We start from the raw sequence: 20,515 nt of genomic DNA, 5'->3' as shown, positions 1-20,515 counted from the left end.
CGGATGTTTGGAGGTGTGTGTTGAGCAAAAAATAATAATAATAACGCTAAGTAGGCAGGCAAGCTCGAACCTGTGACGCGAAGGCGGAAAAGAAAGTGAAAGAAAATCTGATATCTTACCCCTACTCCATGACACGATCGAAAGTTCTAAACGTAAAAATTAGGCAAAGTCAATCTAACCGATACGATGACTTGCAAAAATGGCTCGCAAAAAAACATCGACCCCCACCCTCCTTGTAGCAAACTGCCCAGGTGACGGTTAGGAAATAAATTGTTTGTGCCATTTTTTTTAGATAGTTGTCGTCCGAGATGTTCAGCTTCAAAATGAGACCGATCTTTTGATAATTCGTAGCCGTTTAATGAAGACATACATACAAGCATACATACACACATACATACATTAAAACAAACCGTTGAGATTTATAATACAAAACGCATTTTTGTGTTGGTGTATGTGACTTCGTGCCCTACTTTCTAAAACACCGCGGGCTCACCTTTATGAAATTTTCACACAAATGTATTCGATGTGCCTGGAATTATTCTTAGATAAGTTATATATCGGAATGCCTCCGATTAGTATCGAAACTCAATACTCGAAAAATCCGATTAAAACGATAATTCGATTTTGAAGAAGATAGTAACTTTATAAGACAACAGTGCGCTCTTTGTTAAGTTAGACAGCGTATTCCAAATGAATATTTCTGTTTAGAGCACACTTGACCGATGATACTTGAGTTGTGTAATTTAAACTTTAACGTTTTTGAACTTTGGAGATAAGGATTAGTTATTTGAATTATTTGGATTGTTCGGACTACTGTTTTTATCTTGGTTGTAATTATTCATAACGTTTCGGTTGATGTAACCTCCGAACTTCTTAACTTTTATCTTGTTGAACTCGAGAATTTGGACGGAATTTCGAAATGAATATTTTTATTTAATACACGGTGTGAGCCTTCTCTATTTCCATTAGCCATGCTGGATGTTGTCCTAAGTAATTCGCAACTATATTTTTCGGTCGCATACACTAACAATTGAACCTTCGATAATCAGGAGAATATCACTTTTACGATACATTTTTCCAACTACTCTAACCTCATCGCCAAAGATCCTAGAAATTTACTTTATTTCTATCTGGTTATGGCTAACGGGACGACGGCATTCTACCTCCTGTGCATTTACTTACATTTATTTATGTTTCCTTTCGAAATTCTCTTTAAATTGCACAGTTCAATAGGAACATCCCCGAGTTTGACAATTTACACATCAAGAAGCTAGGTGGTTCCATCGACTGAAACATATTAAGCTTTAAATAACAATCATGTGAGAATAATTTGATACAATCAACAATAGATTGTTATTTAGATCGACGCGGATTAGAAATGAATGTTTTTTTGTTTAGATCACAATTAAAGCGTGATGCTTGACTTTTGCATTTTAAACTTTAATTCAAGTCAGTATGTTAACATAATGTCATACACTTTAATTGAAAAAAGTCGATTTCACCGTTATCAATGATTACAAAAATATGGGAGGTTGAACATTTCATGACCATTATTAAATCCTAACGTTAGTTAATGAGAGGTGATTGAAAATTTCATTGTAATGATGACCGAACTTCTGCAGTCATTACCTTGGCTTTCTATCATTTTGTTGCAGATGATGACGGTTTCAGAGTCTAAGAAAGCAACCCTTGCAATGTAGGTGTATCGCAAGCAGATAGATCGTCATAGAAGTTCTGGCAAATGTGTATTGAGATTGGTGGTTTATATCTAGAAAACAATCCTAGATTACAAAATCTTAAATCAAAAGATTACGAAAGTGACTTTTTGTAATTATACAATTTCCGTCTATGTATGCCTTAAAGTGATTTATTCTTTTAAACTTATTGCCATTCTTTGTGTTCAATCCTCGTAAAAGTAATGTTTCGCTTGCCAATAAGCGAATCATACGAATTTGTGATAAGAAAATACTTAAGAGATGTTTCTTGTCTGGGTTTGTTGCTAACAATATTCATCGTAGGGTTAAACTCTGATCTAATTTAAAGTCTAGATTTCTCAGGTTACAACAGAAATGATTCAAAAAGGATAAATCAATATTGGGTGTATTGAAAGAACCGGGACATTAAGTGAGAGGAAAACGTATATTGCGCTAAAAGCCATATATATATATATATATATATATATATATATATATATATATGTATATATATATATATATATATTTGTGTGGGGGGTATGTATATATGCATATATACATATATATACATATATATATATTCATTTATATACATATATACATATATGCATTTGTATATACATATATATATACATATGTGTACATATATATGCATACATACATATATACATATATATATATCATATATATATATATATATATATGTGTGTGGGTGTGTGTGTGGGTATACATATATATGTATATATATACATTTATACACACACATATATATATTCATTTATATACATATATATATACATATATACATTTATATATATACATATATATACATATATATATATATATATACATATATGTCCATATATATGCATATATACATATATACATATATATCATATATACATATATATGCATATATATATATATATATATATATATATATATATAATCACTACAAAAAACAGACACAGGCAAGAACGTTGGGGTGATAAAACAACAATAGAACAGGTTGTGTTCATCGAGCTTAGGTTTGGCAACCGGTCATATTCGTATAGATGCATTATAGTTTGTATTTGTACATGGTTTCCTGATTTGACTTTATTATTGACAATTATTAATATAAGACAATTTATAAAAACTAACGATACCCCAAATAGGCAAAACAAATAAATCAAACACTTTATAGATCATTGTAGTTTGCTTGAAGCATTACCGTGTATATTTAGTAGTTGCACTTTGCCAAAGAAAAAAAAAAGTAAATTCTCTCACTGGAATATTTTGCATTAATATGACGTGTATATACTGTTATGTATATTATGTACACAAGCAGCATATATTTGTTTATCAAAATGGAAAAAAAAACACTAACAATAACGTAGGAGAAAAACATGGGGAATAAAAAAGATTTAAAAAAAACCTCTTGCAATTACGTGCATACAATTTTATTAAAAAAACACACTTGCTCAATTTATTGAACGTAAACTTATAATTGCTAGGATATGATTTCCCGTTAATACTGTTTGTAATGAAGACAAAATATTAATAGTAGCACATATTGACTGAATAAATCAATTGTTTATCAAGAAACATAGACATCAGGAGTTGATTGATACAAAATAACAACTACGAAAATAAACTTCGCTGCCAAAATATAAATAAGTGAGATCAAACGATAGTCTTTCTCTGTTGTCCTGCTTACTGCGTTATCATTTTTTATATTACAAGCAATTGTGTCTTTTTGTGAACATTTATGCATTAGATTTCTACCGTTTTACTTGCAGTTTTATTTCTCTTTATTTAGCACCAGACAATGTTTATTTAACTCCACCTACGTGTTTTATTTTAGTTTCTCGTTTTATGTTGAATATTTTATTCAGATGAATTGACTGCGACGTGTCTCCTCGGTGATTAATGAATTTCTGAACCTGTTGTAAGCATAATAAGCTACATGAGGATTACATTTGCGTACCTCACAAAATAACGCGGTGCACATCAACAAACACTTGTTTTCTCTGGGAGTGTAATGTTCTGTCTATCAGTAAGATATTTGCCTGAAGAAATTGGACGAGATTTAAAATACATTTAGTTCTGAAGTTCTTATATTGTGAAATTGCTGAAGGAGTTACCACTAGGCTCACCGGTTGTGTCAAATTATACTCTCATAGGAACTATTACATGGGGTTAGATTATTTAACGGTTTACATATATCGTAGATTGATGGACATGGGCACTGCTCGTACATATCAAGAAAAAAGCTCTTGACTGATCAGGAATTTCCAACAACACTACCAGAAATAAATCGAACGTTACAAGAGGTCGAATGAATATTGTAAACATAGATTTTGGATGAGTGTTTATAATAGATTAACTAGCAGCTCTGTTGTGCACCGGCGTACAAAATGCTTAGACTTGATATTTTTTTAATGCAAATTGCGTATGTATTATTGTAGAATCCACTTTCTATTGATTATTATATAGTAGGAGGAATAAATTGCTCGGTGAACTAATTCGCCAACAAAAATAAAAATAATAATAATGACATTTTTTCGTTCATCAAATTCCGTTCGTGTTTTTTTACAATATCACGTCAGCTGATATCTAGGCTTGATAATAAATTCCATAGGAAGGTCACTTCTGATTAGTGTTTAGGTTAAAAATATGCAAACGAAGAAATGATTTGCAGCAATTGTTAATGGTACTTATTCTTTTAATTTAAATTAAAATCCTTAATAAGAAAAAAATAACAATAAAATGGTGCGTTATACCCGGGATTGGACAGGGAATCATTCGAGGTGTAGTCGAATGCTCTAGCACCAAGCTATACCCACAGATTATAGCAAATCTGTTTGTTTTAAGAATTAATGATTTGCTGACATTTTTAAATCTTACTTGGTTTGTGTAACGTAAAATATTCCCCTGACAAATGCTTTCTTTTTTTATCTACAAGAGGAAAACAATGCTATTTTTAGATCGGATTTGATTTCGATTTTAAATATCTATCGGATGAATTTCTGTACTGAACATATCCAAGAACAGCGCCAGACTTATACATTACCTATGTGTGAAATTTGCAAAAGATAGGCTCAGCTGTTTCGGAACCGATGAGGAAGAAACTCACACAGGCACAGACAAAGTGACTTTTATATAATAGTAGATAGATATATAGAGATTCTGATAACGAGGATAAAGATGAAAATCATAAATACTGAAGTGTATCCGTTTAAACATTGTCCGAGTGAATCACAAGGTGAGAAATAGCCCGATAAGCAAATAAGCGGAGTGTTTCAAAAGTAAAGACTTCTTTTTTTTATTCCAATTAAATCGATAACAGGGGACTGCGAATAACATTGTTATGATGGCTGTAATTATGAATTTATTGCATTGGAGTTGCATCTCTCACCGTTGAAATTATTGACAATGTGAGACTATAAGTGAGCAACAATTGTCATCCACAAGCTACAAACTCAAAAGACGCAATTGTATTCCTGGCAAAAGTGAATTTGGAATGGTGTTGACAATCTAGAAAAATAAATTCATGATGAGAAAAAGGTCGCTTGTTTTAAGGGGAGCGCTCCCGTTTTAGAAGATCTTTAAAATTTAGGTCAAACTGAATTATTTACTTTTGAAACAATGCTCGTATGACTAAGCTTCTTCCAGACACACATGCGTAGCAATTTTTCAGCGGTGGCAGAAGTACATTGCGGATAGTGTTGACTACGGAGAAACATTTTATGGGGCACAAATTGGCAATTGTTGAGATGGTAGCACTCCCTTCTTTGTGCCCTTAAACTTGCGAGTTACATACATAAAGAATGAAATCATCAATGGTGGAGTATATGTAAAATATTAGCTCATTCAATAAGTTCTGTCCGAATTTATGATTTGCGATTGTTTTCAGAAAATTAATGAGGCATCCATTTTCAAAATTTAGGAAATTTTTCATGTTGTTGAAGATGACGACGAACAATTCTATGGTTCGAACTAAGTTTTATTGCCAATTCCTCAACTGATAAAGCAGGATTTTCTTCAAGAGCTGCTTCAAGAAAGCTATCATCAAACTCAACTAGACGTCCGGTTCGATCTTCATCTTTAAGAGTGAAATACCCACTTCTGAATTTCGCTAACCATCTTCTGCAAGTTCTTTCATACACACATAAACTGAAAAAATACGAGGGACGTGCAATAAGTAATTCCCCTGACCCACTTCCCATGGGAGTAGAGCAACGAAACTTAGCAGAGTTATTAGACGGTCTCTACATAGGAACAACCCAGAGTTATGCATTTCTCCCGTCGTTTGATGCAACAGCCTGTGACGTGACTTCAGAAATCAAGACTGCATCATCTGGGAACGCTTTCCTTTAAAAAACAACTTCATGGCTGGGAAAAGGTGAAAGTCAGAGGGTGCAAGGTCAGGAGAGTAGGGAAAATGGGGAAAGATTTCATAACCACACGCCCGTGCATCTGATCTGGCGACATGCGAGTTGTGGACCGGAGCGTTGTTCTGCAGGAGGAAGGTAACTTTGCTAATCTTGCACCGCATCTTGATTTTGATAGCTTCCCTTAATTTCCTCAAAAGTGAAGCATAATAGGCTCCTGTAATTGTGGTATCCCTTGCCAGGAAATCTGTCATCACTACTCCGTCCTGGTCCCAGAAGACCGTGAGTATGACCTTGCCAGCGGAGGGCTGCACCCTTGCCTTCTTTGGAGGTGGTGAGTCCAACTGCTTCCACTGCATTGGCTGGGTTTTGGTATCTGGGTCATATTGATGGGCCCAGGTTTCATCCTGTGTAATCAGTCTTTTGTAAAACTTTGACTCATCTTTTTGGCGCATCTCCAAATTCATCCGCGAGCACTCGACGCGTTCTCGCTTCTGGAATGGTGTGAGCAACCTGGGAATATGCAAATGGATATGAATGACAGTTTTTACAGACCCTGCACTAATTTTGACATATTGGGCTATTTGGTGAATAGTAATGCGCGGATCTTCCAAAATGGCAAACTCAGCTTGACGGACAGATGCCTCATCAATGGCAGAAGCGGGGCGATCAGGTCTGGGAGCTGTTCCCATAGACTTTCGGCTATGTTTAAATTCACGATGCCAGCGTTTTGCAAGGGCATATGATTGGGCATTATCACCATAATTTTCTTTCATTTCATCAAAAGTATCATGTGGTGTGCGTCCTTTCCAATACAAAAACCGGATCACTGCTCGACATTCAACAGTCAGTTCAAACACCTGTAAAACAGAAACCACAATTAGTTCAGAGCTGTACTTTGCTATATAACCCGTAGAGATATACATCATTGCACATGCAAAATTTCAGCTAGATCAGACATCTGGAAGTTGATCAGGGACATTACTTATTGCACGACCCTCGTATTTCTAGCCGCTTTAGCTGCGAGGTTACAATTTCTTGAACTCATAAAGCATTATATACCTCAAATGCTTGTAAGGTGCTTCCACATTATAATCAAGCAAATTTAGATTTTATCTTTCTGTAAAAACTGAATAGACAAGTAAATTTATTGCAAGCCTAGATAACTCATGGATTACAATAGAACGATGTGAGCATAAAACGTAATATAGTTAAGTTTAAACATGGAAAAACAAAGAAATAGTTGATGAAACTGAGAAAAAACAGCAACAAGGTATTCTAGTAAAAAATATAATAAATGTATAATTTTCAAAGTAATATTGCAGCATTAAGAATTTAAAAAATAAATTCAATTTATAACATTATACAATCAATTCTTAATGAGGCAATATTCTAAGTTATAAATGTAATATATTTTCTATTAGAATAACTTGCCCTTTTCTCTTCCAATTTTAACATTTCGTCCTTTACTTTTCCATTTTTGAGCTTAACCATATTACTTTTCATGCTCGCATTTTTCTATTGTTTTATATATATATATATATATATATATATATATATATATATATATATATATATATATATATATATATATATGCATCTTTCTAATTGGAGTGTGATTTTTATACAATTCGAAGGCTAACAGTCCGAATGCACTAGTGTATCCTAACAGCTCTCAATCTGGGCTACTACAGTCTTCTCCCCTTGACAATGATAAATTGAGAATCTAATAAGTATTGTGCTTTTAACTGTTTTACAAGTATTTTAATAGGATGTGCTCAAATAGACCCATTTTACCGGTTTCTCCTTGATATACACTCCCTGACAAATCCGCAAAGCAGCAAAACCACACAGTTTTAATGTCGGAAACTCTCTACACTTTTTTTCCTATCGGACAGCCGGAATTCCTTTCCTACTACCATGCACCCCTGACCGTTATGAAATACAGGAATTTAAATGTAACATATGCCAACATCTTCCTTATCTCTTATAAAATGCTCCTAAATAGTCCGTGACTTCTAAGTGGCGATTTGCTTTGTTTGGGTTGAACGTGATTTTTTTTTTTTTAAAATAAGGGTGTGATTAAAATAGACATAAGAAAGCAGCTATACAAAGCCGAATGGCAAAACGTAATAAAAAAAAAAAAAAAAAAAAATTCAATGGTAACAACATTGCCAGTAACATATTTCTATAAAGGTGGCATTGCTAATCAAATGTATCGACGGAGAAACTAGTGTTGGGAATCAGAATCGGGAATCGAAAAAAATCAGAAGTTTTGGAGGAATCGGAATCGGTATCGGAATCGAGAATGTTGTTCCTATTTTTTCGATACTAAACCCGATTGCTTTATATTTTTGATTTAATCTTGTTTAGAACAAAATCTTCGGCTGTTTTCCGTACTAATAAGATCATAAATATTTATTGTTTTTTTACCAGTAAAACTAAAATCCATAGATCACTCCCTCCCGCAAGTGCGCTTTTATTTTAGGTGATGGAATATATGAATCATTAACTTGAGTTTTTTTTTTGTTTTACGGTAATCGGAAAAAATAACAACTTTATAGTTATATATTTAGAAACTTAAAAAGAATCGGAGTCGGTAATTGTATCGGAATCGGGACTTTACTAATGAATCCGGAAAAATGTTGGAATCGCCCCATCACGAGTAGAAATAAACTGTTTTCAGGCGAATTCCTACAGTACTTCCCGGTATTGGTTACTTGAATACGCTAGTTTTACCGAGAGTACTCTTATACACAAGGAGTATATCGTCTGTTTCGAAAACTAGGCAAAAATATAAGTATGTACCGAATAGCTTGTTGCCGATTATAAAGTTTTACTCTTAGTCATAAGCATTCTTTTCTAGCGCAAAATGTAAACTTGGCTTTCTATAAATAACATTGACAATTAATTCTATTCACCCGGTGATCATTATGCAAGTAAAATTAGAAAAGCAGTACAACCGGTTTAATAATTATAAAATACAGAAGAGGAACAGAGAATATAGGATATTCTCCAATCCGCATAAAGTATTCCTGTTTCACTACATCGAAATCAGTAATTCTCTGTCTCTTCAACGTCACAATAGCGGTAATGAAGTTTCTGCGTCTTCTCTTCACACTTAATAGTCGCAACAGTGGATGAAATTTAAAAAAAAAAACAAAAAAAATTTAAATGGTTCATATCCTTTTATGTTTATTATTCTCCACGCCCGGGAAAGGGAACACGTAGATTCAAAATAGCGACCAAGTCAAATTAGTCGAGCTTCTCAAGTGATATATCCGAGCGATGCGAGACGATCACACTACTGTCACTGCGGACTTCATCCGATGTTGTAACTTCCTATACACGTTGCTTTAGTTGTTTTAGCTCTTAGACTATTGTTTATCTTTTTTTTTCTTTTATATGAAACATGATTAAACATTTTTTTTTTCATATGAACCATGTTTAAAATTTCTGATTATCAACAAATGTTCACACGTCAACATAATATTACAATGGTGCATCAATTTTAGCACAGAGTAGCATGAGTGCCGGCGTTGCCCGGGTGTTTGGAGGTGTGTGTTGATAAAAAAATGGCAGTAGGAAGACATGCTCGAACCTATACCGCGAAGGAGGAAAAGGACGGGGAAAAATGTGACGCCTTTGCTGTTACGACCACCGCCAAAATGGAAGTTACGTGGGTTTAACTGAAGGCTTGACAATCAAAAATATCGGCGAAAAAAGCGACCCCTCCCTGTCGAAAAGTGTCCAGTTGAAGGTGAAGATATTAATGTTTTTTGCCAATTTTTCGGTATTTGTCGTCTGAAGTGTCTAGCTTTATAACGATACTAATATTGTGAAAATCCGTCGCCTATGTCGAAAGTTTTAGGCAAACATGCAAATATACATAGATACAATTATATATTGGTCGCTCAAATATTTGACCCAAATGGATTAAAACCTTGCACTACCTCTGAATACCCTTTATGTAAAATTTCAATGTTTACACCAGAAATTGTCTGACTAATTTGGTAGAGACAACAGAGGTACATTAAAAAAAATCTTTGAACTCTATTATGACTCCTTAACATTGATTGCTTTGGGCTCAAATTAAATTATTAAGTTAGATCCATGTCCAATAAACCTATATCTAAAATTTCAAGTGTTTATAACCAAAATTGGCGTAGGAGTTTGGTAGAGTTCTCAAAGGTTAAATCGTTGAACTTTGACCTCTTACCCGATGAATTTCTGTCCAAAAACGGATTAAAAAGATTTTTCCAAATCTCAGCACGCTGTATATCAAATTTCGAGTCCATAGAATGAAACTTGGCAGAGTTATTGAGTAGGGAAATATGCACAGACAGACAGACACATACACACACAGACAGACATACACCTTCATTTTTATAGATAGATCATTAATTGGCGTTGTCCTCATGTTGTGTGACTTTTTAAGAAAAGCATGTGTAGGAGGAGAAAATCAATCTATCTGTGCCGAGAAAGTAATATTAGCTACACTGTTTCTATATGTTCAGGCATTCAGCTTCATAATTGAACAGACAAGGAATTGCGATTATAGATGTATATTCTTAAGGGAGGTAATATATTGTTGCTCGTTACTATCATTAATGAGAAATGTCTAAAGACCATATAGAAACTGTCACGGCAAACTCTTCGATCCATAATTATTTGTGCGCTTTGAAAATAAAAACAAAACAAAACAAAATAACTATTTTTCCCGAATATTGGAAATATAATATCGCCAAGTAAAATCTCGATGGTGAAAGCAGCCAATTGGCTTTCAAAACTTGTAATATATCGAATATTACGTTGCATAAATGAAGAGGGCGGATTTCTGATTGTTACTTGTGCTTAAAAGAATGATCGACGATGCGACAAATTCAGGAAAGAAACGCCGCATTTCTCTAGCAATTACAGAACGAAGCCACTGCAATTATGTTGAGTCGAAGAAAATGAGATAATTTAAGGGTAAATCCAGAGACACATATTAGCATCAATTATATATACTATATTTTAATTGGAATTAAGCCGTTTATAAATTTAAATTTATTTCCTTTTTCTTTTGGAGTCTTTTATTATCTTTTGGTATTTACGCGTTTGTCCTGGAGCTTTAACTCCGTTTTCCTTCTATACAAATTGCGCAGCATGAGTACCTGCTGCATTGGAAAAGACAGTTGTACCAATAGAAGTAGTAAGGGCGCACCAAGCATATATCATTTCGAACATCAGTTTATATGATTTCTCTTCCTCTAAGAGCATTTATAGTTAACCAAGAATTTGCGAACAAAGAGAGCATATATTTTCTAGTATACATGATGAACAGTTATACAGGACAGTACCATCTGTAAAAAAGGAGGTAATGTCTGTTTCTCCAGAAAAAACGGCAAGAATTCGCCAGAAAAAAAAGGCAAGAATCAATGAGTGGAACGATGCTATTTAGACAACAGAACTTATATTACAGTGACTCCCCAGAAAAGGCGAAATTAAGGAATGTTGGGATGATCTAACCAGGAAAACTGAGCGTATACACTATTATTTCCTCCAAATCAAGAAGAAACAAATAGGGAGGATGATATCTGAACAAAAGAATAGATACAGTGCTGGCAAAAATAAAGTACGCACTTGTATTTTTTTAGACTGAAAATTTAAGCTAAATTTAATGTAACTGTTTAAACAACCTACACCTCATTTTGTTCGCCTTTTATTCCTCCGTAATATTACCTGCTCATATTTGACTTTTAATTCAAATATTCTAGTATTCCCGTCAATTTAAAAAATAGCTTCAAATTGAAGAGGCAAAAAGAATGTCCGCGGCGACAAATTCGTTTAAATTATCGCCCCTAAATCAGTTTAAAATATCCATCAATAGGCAACAAAGCATCTCTGATCGTAATTGTTGCTGTTCCAAGTTATACTACGTAACATTTCGTCCATATGCCACCACTTTCTCTTAGTGATCGTCACTAGCTCATTAATCTCCTCCTTTCTGATTTATCCAATCGAGAAATCAGCGGCAGATTGAAATGTGATGAGAAAACGGTACGAAATACTGTGAAAAAGCACCAAAACACCAGCAGTGTTCGTGATGCCCCTAAATCTGGTCGTACTAGGTTTACTTCTAACAGGAAATATAATGCTATCAAGATCCGCAGTCTACGAAACAAATTTGAAACGGCTCCCCAAATCCAACAACAGTGCAATCTTGATTAAAAGTGTCAAGAACAGATAAAAGGAATTTAATTTGTGAAGATGTGCTGCAAGACGCAAACCAATGATTTCTGTAAAGAACAGAAAACGCCGCCAGGACTTCGTCAGATGCAATGAAGATCATGATTCTTCATATTGGTCAAACGTGCAGCGATGAAAGCAAGCTCAATAGGCTAGGCAGTGATGGTTGGAAGTACGCCAGCCAGAGGAAAGACGACTAATTTAATCCTAGGTGCTCGATTTCAAAGCTGCAAGGTGGTGGGGGTTCAGTTTTGGTGTGAGACATTATTAGTACCGATGGTCCAATGGACCTTGCAAGCGAACTATAAGTTCGCTTGCAAGGTCCAGTAATTCGACCAAGTACATAAATATGTTGACTGCGCATTTTCCACCCTACTTTGGTTGGAATTTGGATGATAATCCCATTTTCATGCAGGATAATGCTCCACTTCACACAGCTGGAAATGTCAAGAGGTTCCTGGAAGAGCATGATATTCCGTGTTTGGATTGGCCTGCACAGTCTCTAGGCCTCAATCCTATCGAAAACCTACGGCATTATATCAAGCAACAGCTACGCATTGATAAAATTTCAAATTTGGAGAAAAAATTAAGGAAAAGTGGGGTGCCCTTTCTCCGGAGTTGCAGACGTCTAATTCAAGGACTTCCCAACAGAGTGCAAGCTATCAAATTGCAGAAGGACTATTCTACTAAATATTTACTGGTCTATTATTTTCCAGCTGTATTTGTGTTGCATTAATGTCCTAAATTACATTTAAATAACAATTTTCCACTGTGCGGACTTTCTTTTTCCCCAATTTGAATTTGTTTTATAAATTGACGTCAACACTAGAATATTTCAATTAAAAGTCAGATATGAGCAGGTACAATATAGAAGAATAAAAGAGCAATCAAATGACGTACAGTTTAATTTAATTTAGCTTAAATTTTCAGTTTTTGAAAAAATTACAAGTGCGGGTTTTCTTTTTGCCGCCTGTGTACTATATTAGCTGTTTAATTTAGAATAAAAAGGCAGTATAATTTAGTTGCAGCTTTAGACTGAAACATACAAAATAAGTATAGATTCGATTTCAGAGAAAGTGATACAAAATAAAGATTATTAATTAGGCAATAGTATTGATTCAGGTTCAGTCAGACATACGAAATGGATATTATTAACAGAATTAATGAAACATTTTCGGTTGGAAACAGACGGATACAAAATGTCAATCTATATATGCATAAAAATGAGAATGTGTGCGTGTGAGGACACGATTCAACCTATATATTCAACCAATTTTGGCTGTAAACATTGACTTTTGATATGTAGGGTATTCAGACATGTGGAGTAAGATTTAATTAGTTTTCATCCAGAAATAAAGTGTTGTTATATGATTAAAATTGAAAGATTAGTACGGTGGACCGTCAGATTTTTATCTATTTTCTGTTTCCTGACTGCGCATGCGTTAATAGTTCAGATCCGTTATGAAAAAAAAAATTAAATGTTTGTCAAGCAAGTCTATAGGTTTTTGTACTTGGTTCACGCAATTCAGGTTGTTATTTCGATATCAACGAGTATTTTTTTTTACTTACAAGAAGTGAACTCGTTAGAAAAAAAGCATAATACGTGAATGCATAAGTCTCAGCTTCCTTCCGTTTTTTTTTTTTTTTTTTTTTTACTTCATTGTGTTAAAAGGAATTAAACCTTACGTTTAATACCAAGCAACGTTTGGTACATCTGCGAGTATATCTATAAAAGTTACAATATATGTGTCTGTCTATGGCTGTGTGTGACCACACCTCAACCTACATAATCATCGAATTTTAGATCAACAGACTTGAAATCTGTTACATAGTTTATTCAGACGGGTGCATCTAGCATATCTATAAAAGTGAGAATTTAGGTCTGCGAGAACAATTCTCAAACCATGTACTAAACGAATATTTCCTCTACAGATTTGGAATTTAGTATATAGAGTATTCAGATTATAGAAAAATTTTAACCAGTTTTTATTTTAAAATTCGTACGTGGGTATCATCTTTTTTTAATATATTTTCAAACTGTTTCACGAATGCGCATGCATTAATGCTTCGCATGACATATTCTTTATATCAGGATTAAGTAGGGTTGAAAACAATTTTTAATTAGTATGGCAAGCTTGCCTAATGTTTATCGTACTGGCTCACTTACTTTAGGTCTGGATTTTTGCTTTATCTCGAGTATTTTTTATCTTACAAAAGTAAAGTCTTTAGAAACAAAAACACAATACTTGCATGCATAGATATCAGTTTAAACCCCGAGAAAACTGTAACTGATAAATGTCCCTTTTTTATATATTTTATCAGTGGAGTCTATGTCTGCAAATCTTTTAATACGATTTAGAAAGCATTACACCTATTCTTATTTTAAATGTGTGGTATGTATTATATAAGGAGTTATGTTCGAAATTACGCGTTGTGAGCGAAAATCGGAAAACACACTTGAAATCGGGAGATTACGCTAATTGCAACACTATAAGAATAACATCCAATATCAGACGAGTTCAAAATAAAACAAGTTGTTGACATTATTTATTATTATCTAAAAAATAATCAAAATATTATTAATGTTTTATATTGTTTTTTATTGGAATCCTTTCAGATGAATTATTTATTTATTTACAGTCTTTTAGTCTCATCTTCATATTAGTCGTTTTTTCACCACTACAAGGCCAGAGTATGGGTTAGCCGAAACCTGATGAAACAGCAACTCGGAGGATAACAGTTTGCAAATAAATCAATACTTGGCCTTTTGGCGAAGATCAAAGTGTAGTTTGTGGCAAGTCTGTGTGTACGAAGACGAGCCAAATTTGAATACGTGTTCCCCGCCTAGGCGTGGAACGCGCATTTCTGTAAAGTAAAATTAAATAAGTAGCCTCTCAGCTTGCTGACTGTGTGTTCCATCCCTCCCCGATTAGGAAGCCTCCAAGATCCCCATCCCCTCTTACCTGCAATTTTTGTTTTCACCCCTTCCTCTAAATTTTACCCATCTTGGAGAGAAAGAAATACAAACTAACCCCCATCCCTTACCCACAAAATTTTCTTTTCTCCATTAACCCCCATCTAGAGGGCATCCCCACCTAGAGACTGACCCACAGACGCGAGATTCCTTTTACAAACCTAGTGGAACGGGCAGTCTATCAACTAGACGGGGTTGGGAGGGTCCTACTAATCACCTTTTGTTTTTTCTTCCCCCGCCCTCGACACAAATGAATTATTGTACCACTTTATTGTTATCTTTTTTGTTTTTACACGTCAATAAAAAAATGTTTTAAAAACTGGGAGTTAAGTAGGACGTCCCCCAATATGAAAGGATGAATGCGGTAGTATGGTGAAAGAAGATACTAGCTAGGAGAAACTTTTGATTTTGTTTAGTTCTGGAGTGACAAGCATGACCAACGACCCCCACAATCCCCCCTTCTGAGTTGGCCATGTGGCTGAGTTTTTTGTTCATCGTTGATTTTGGCTGTATTTTTAACATGAATAAAAGATTTAATATCTCAAAGTGTAGTGTCTGTTCCGGCAGATACGCAAGCAAAGAACATATGTGGGGGCGACCCCACATATAAGACCTTGGTCAATGTAGAGGCAACCCGTCATACCAATTGTCACTATCCAGCTCCCCTACTCTTCGGGGAGTTGGTCCCCATTTCCCCTTCACTCCTCACTTTAAAAATGGGCCTAGTGCCTTATTTTCTCAGTGGGGGAGCAAATAAATACATTAGATCGTAGTATCTGTCCGCAGAAGGGAGGTTCATTTTACAAACCTAGAGGAACGGGCAGTCTATAAACTAGACGGGGCTAGGAGGGTCCTACTAATGATCTTTTGTTTTTTCTTCCCCTGCCCCTGACACAAATTAATTATTGTACATTTTTTATTGTCATCTTTTTTTGTTTTTACACGCCAATAAAAAAATTAAGTAGGACGTCCCCTAGTACGAAAGGGTGAATGCGTTATTATGGTGAAAGAAGATACTAGCTGAGAGAAACATTTGATTTTGTTTAGTTCTGGAGTGACAAGGATGACCAAGCCCCCCCCACAATCCCACCTTTTGAGTTGGCCATGTGCTAAGTTTTTTGTTCATTGTTGATTTTGACTGTACTTTTAACATGAATAAAGAACTTAATAGCTCAAAGTGTAGTATCTGTTCTGCAGATGCGCCATTTCCATTTCTCGTTCTCTTTCAGTGGAGGAAAAATCATTCACAACTGAGACAATTTTTATTTTTGTACCTATGCTCCACGTTAAAAAACGACCCTGGTGTCTAACTCTGTCCTGTGGGGAGGCATTGTAAATAGGTACTATGGTTATTCACGAAGAGTTATCCCATGGACCATTTTCAGAGATTATTCACTGATGATAGCCGGCGGTGTTCTCTGGAGTCTGAGCGACAGCAAGTCTATCCAGACCTACAGTACTGCTTGGCGACTTCAATAATCGTTGCCAATTTTATCGCAACAAATTTGATTTCTCGCTAGCAACGATAATTAGTCTTTATTGAAATTTGGGTGGCAACAATTCTCCTCCAGGGAGCAAGAACATTTCACACTTATTCCGTATATGTCTGGAAAGGGTTGTCCCTCTCGGTCTTCCCCTTCCGCTTGACTTGGTATAATTATGCTGTGTTATATCCGCTAGGTGTGATGTTTCTTTTGCAGGGGGTACAGTTTATGAGATTCCATGCAGTTTCATCATCGTCATCATCATTATTATTATTATTATTATTATTATTATTATTATTATTATTATTATTATTATTATTATTATTATCATTATTATTATTATTATTATTAATTTTATTATTAGTATTATTATTATTAATAATAATAATAATAATAATAATAATAATAATAATAATAAAACAACAACTCAATATGAGAAGTCACAGAAGCAACCATAAATTATCTCTCTTTGAAAGCAACGTATGGTGTTTTCTGGAATCTGAGTGCAAACAAGTATCCACTTGATTTGAAGTAATATCCTCCTTTTCCAATTTGCGTTATCGCAACAACCGCTTGCCATTAATTTCTCATTGGCAGCGATGACTGGTCTTCACTAGAATTTAAACTTCTTACTGACAAACAATATGGATTTAGACAAGCCTCACTGTAATCTGTGAACGTATATACCATTCACTGGACAAAGTGTAGGAGGGCAGAGCGGTAGCTCTAGATAAATCTAAGGCTTTTGACAGGGTATGGCACGAGGGTCTCCTCACGAAAATCAAATTATACAGTATCACTGGTAAAATACTTAACATAATTAAATCCTTCTTAGATAAGAGAAAATCCAGGTTGTCGTTATACATATACACATGAATTGGATCGATAAATTGTATCACATGTCCATCCATGCTTCCGTTCAGTCTTGAGAGACAAAGGATAACCCTTAGGGACAGTAGCGACTGTAATTGTGAGGCAAGGATTGTGCCATCTCCAACCACACCTCTCCTGAATTGGCGCTGTTTGAGTCCAGTGGCAAGGAGAAAACCAGTATGACTGGAAACAATGCCGAAATAAGCAGAGAGCATACACAGCACCTGAAAGTCCCAAATGGTCACCCATTTAGTACTGACCAGGTTACACGTTGCTTAACTTTGATGATCCCGCGGAAAGCGGTGTGTAAACGTGATTATACCGTATCACATTTACATTGTATATGAAACCACATAGTTGGTTCGATCATTATATCTTAAAGTGCGCCAGTTTGAATCTATCCGTCACCTTTGCATTGCATTGCTTTCTACAAACTTAAACTTGTTATATAAAATGTATTTATATATAAGCAGATTTCTTTTCTTTACTTGGTTTATTATTTTTTTATGTATTTATTGATATCATTTAAGTCTTTCTTATCCTTCCCGTTCTTGTTTTACTAACTTTTATTTATTTTTTTTTTTACTCGTGCTACTGCTTTTGTATTTTATTCCAAATTTATTTCACTCGCTTTATTTCCGTTCTCTTCTAGTCCTGCTCGATTATCTTTTTTTTTTTTACTCTCATCCGCATCTTCCTTTATCTTCTGCTATTACCATACTTCAAAATCCTCTAAACCCGTCCGTTCTTTTCGAATACAAAATAATAGCAAATTTAATAAGACAAACAAAATTGCTTTATTTTCTGCAGATATTTTCAGAAAACCACACACGTCGCAATTATTGATTCGATAATCTATCTTGTTCCGTTACCAAATGGATTTGGGTCACGACGAAAATCTATCAACTTTTCTAAAGGTTCATGTTGCTAGAATACAGAAATATTGCTTTTCGGAACGAAATAAATGCACAAATATGCAATAATAATAATAATAATAATAATAATAATAATAATAATAATAATAATGATAATAATAATGATAATAATAACAATAATAATAATAACATACAGTTTCAGTTTTCCAAGGGACATCACATGGAACCAGCAACACTGAAACTGCATAATTGTAACTTAATCCCACCTGTACTCCTACCTCCCGCCATTTTGTTTGTTTGTGAGTGTGTGTGTGTGTGCGTGCGTGTGTGTGCGTGTGTTGTGTTACCACAACAAATAAGGCGATTAAAGGAGGGGGAAAGACCGAGGTGTGAAAGCACAAGCCAGACCTGCGTTGGTTGAGTGCAAAGAGAACTTGGACCCTGGGGAGGGTTATTTTTTATTTTTTTAAATTACATTTTCACCCCAAACAAGGCGCATTGCCACTTTGGTGTAGGGCGCTACTATCAGGGGCAGCATCTACTGGGGCACTATGTTGGGATTTGAGCAGCAAGATGTCGGTTCACGTTGCACCTGAACTTCTGCATGTCAGTACAGTTAGGGAAGCAGAACTTGGAATGGAATTCCAGAGTCTAGCGGTTCTGGGGAAGAAACTAGTGGGGTAGAAAGATCTTTTACATCTAGGGATCTCTACTGTGTGGGAGTGGGATTTAGCTGCCTGTCGGGTTTGTCGAGGGTGTCTACGTCGTGAGGACACAAGTGTCTTCAGTTCGCCAGAGCATTCACCATTAAAATACTTGTAGAACAGGCAGAGAGATGCAACGTTTCGTCGATGGGACAGAAGCTGAAGCTTAGATGCCAGTTCTGGGCCTATCAGATTGGCGACTTTTTTTAACCTTGTCTAGGAGCGAGAGACTAGTAGCAGATAATCCAGCCCAAATGTGACAACAATACTCCATACATGGGCGAATGGTGCCTTGTAGAGGTACAGGATACTTTCAGGTGTCAGTAGTTTTCTTGCACGGTAGAGAGAGCCTACCTTTTTCGCAGCGGCGCTGGCAATGTTTTCAATATAATTGTTCAAACTCATGTTTCCTGTGAACGTTAGACCAAGCAGTTTGAAAGATGTACTCTCAGACAGGGAGTCACTGGCCATAGCTATTGGTTCCAGAGAAGGTTTCTTGTAATTATTGAAGGAAACCAGTTTAGTCTTGGCAGCATTGAATGTGACCATCCATTTATGTCCCAATTCCACTACAGATTGGAGGTCATCCTCTAGTGGCGTTGCCATTTCTTTGGATATGTGTTCATTTGTTTTCCTGCCGTGCCTGTTATAGAGTGTAGTGTCATCAGCATATATACCCATCTAAGAGGCAGTTTTGTCGGGGAGGTCATTAATACATATTAGGAACAATAGAGGTCCAAGGATAGAACCCTGAGGCACCCCCGCGTTTATAACACACTGTTTAGATGTACGACCGTCGAGGAAAACCTCGATTTTTCTCTTATATAAGAATGATTTAATTATGTTAAGTATTCTACCAGTGATACCGTATGATTTAATTTTCCTGAGGAGACCCTTGTGCCATACCCTGTCAAAAGCCTTAGATATATCTAGAGCTACCGCTCTGCCCTCTCCCGCTTTGTCCAGTGAATGGTATATACGTTCAGAGATTACAGTGAGGATGTCAGCTGTGGAACGGGCATGTCTAAATCCATATTGTTTGTCAGTCAGAAGTTTAGCATCTGTAAGGTGCCGGACTAGAGCATGGTTAATTATGGTTTCAAATATTTGGGCGAAAGTGGGAGGAGGCTAATAGGGGCGATAATTTGATGGGTCAGTTCTTTCGCCAGAATTCTTGAATATTGGTACCACAGAAGCAGTTTTCCAACAGCCCGGAAAGCATGATTCATTAAGGCATTTGTTGTAGAGTTTGGAGAGAACTGAAGCTACTTCGTCTGAGCACTTTTTTAATAGCACAGCTGCGA

The sequence above is a fragment of the Euprymna scolopes genome, chromosome 22 (genome assembly GCF_053919585.1).
Source record: "Euprymna scolopes isolate OS-2025 chromosome 22, ASM5391958v1, whole genome shotgun sequence".
In the NCBI taxonomy this organism is placed as follows: domain Eukaryota; kingdom Metazoa; phylum Mollusca; class Cephalopoda; order Sepiida; family Sepiolidae; genus Euprymna; species Euprymna scolopes.
This window is presented reverse-complemented; position numbering follows the sequence as displayed.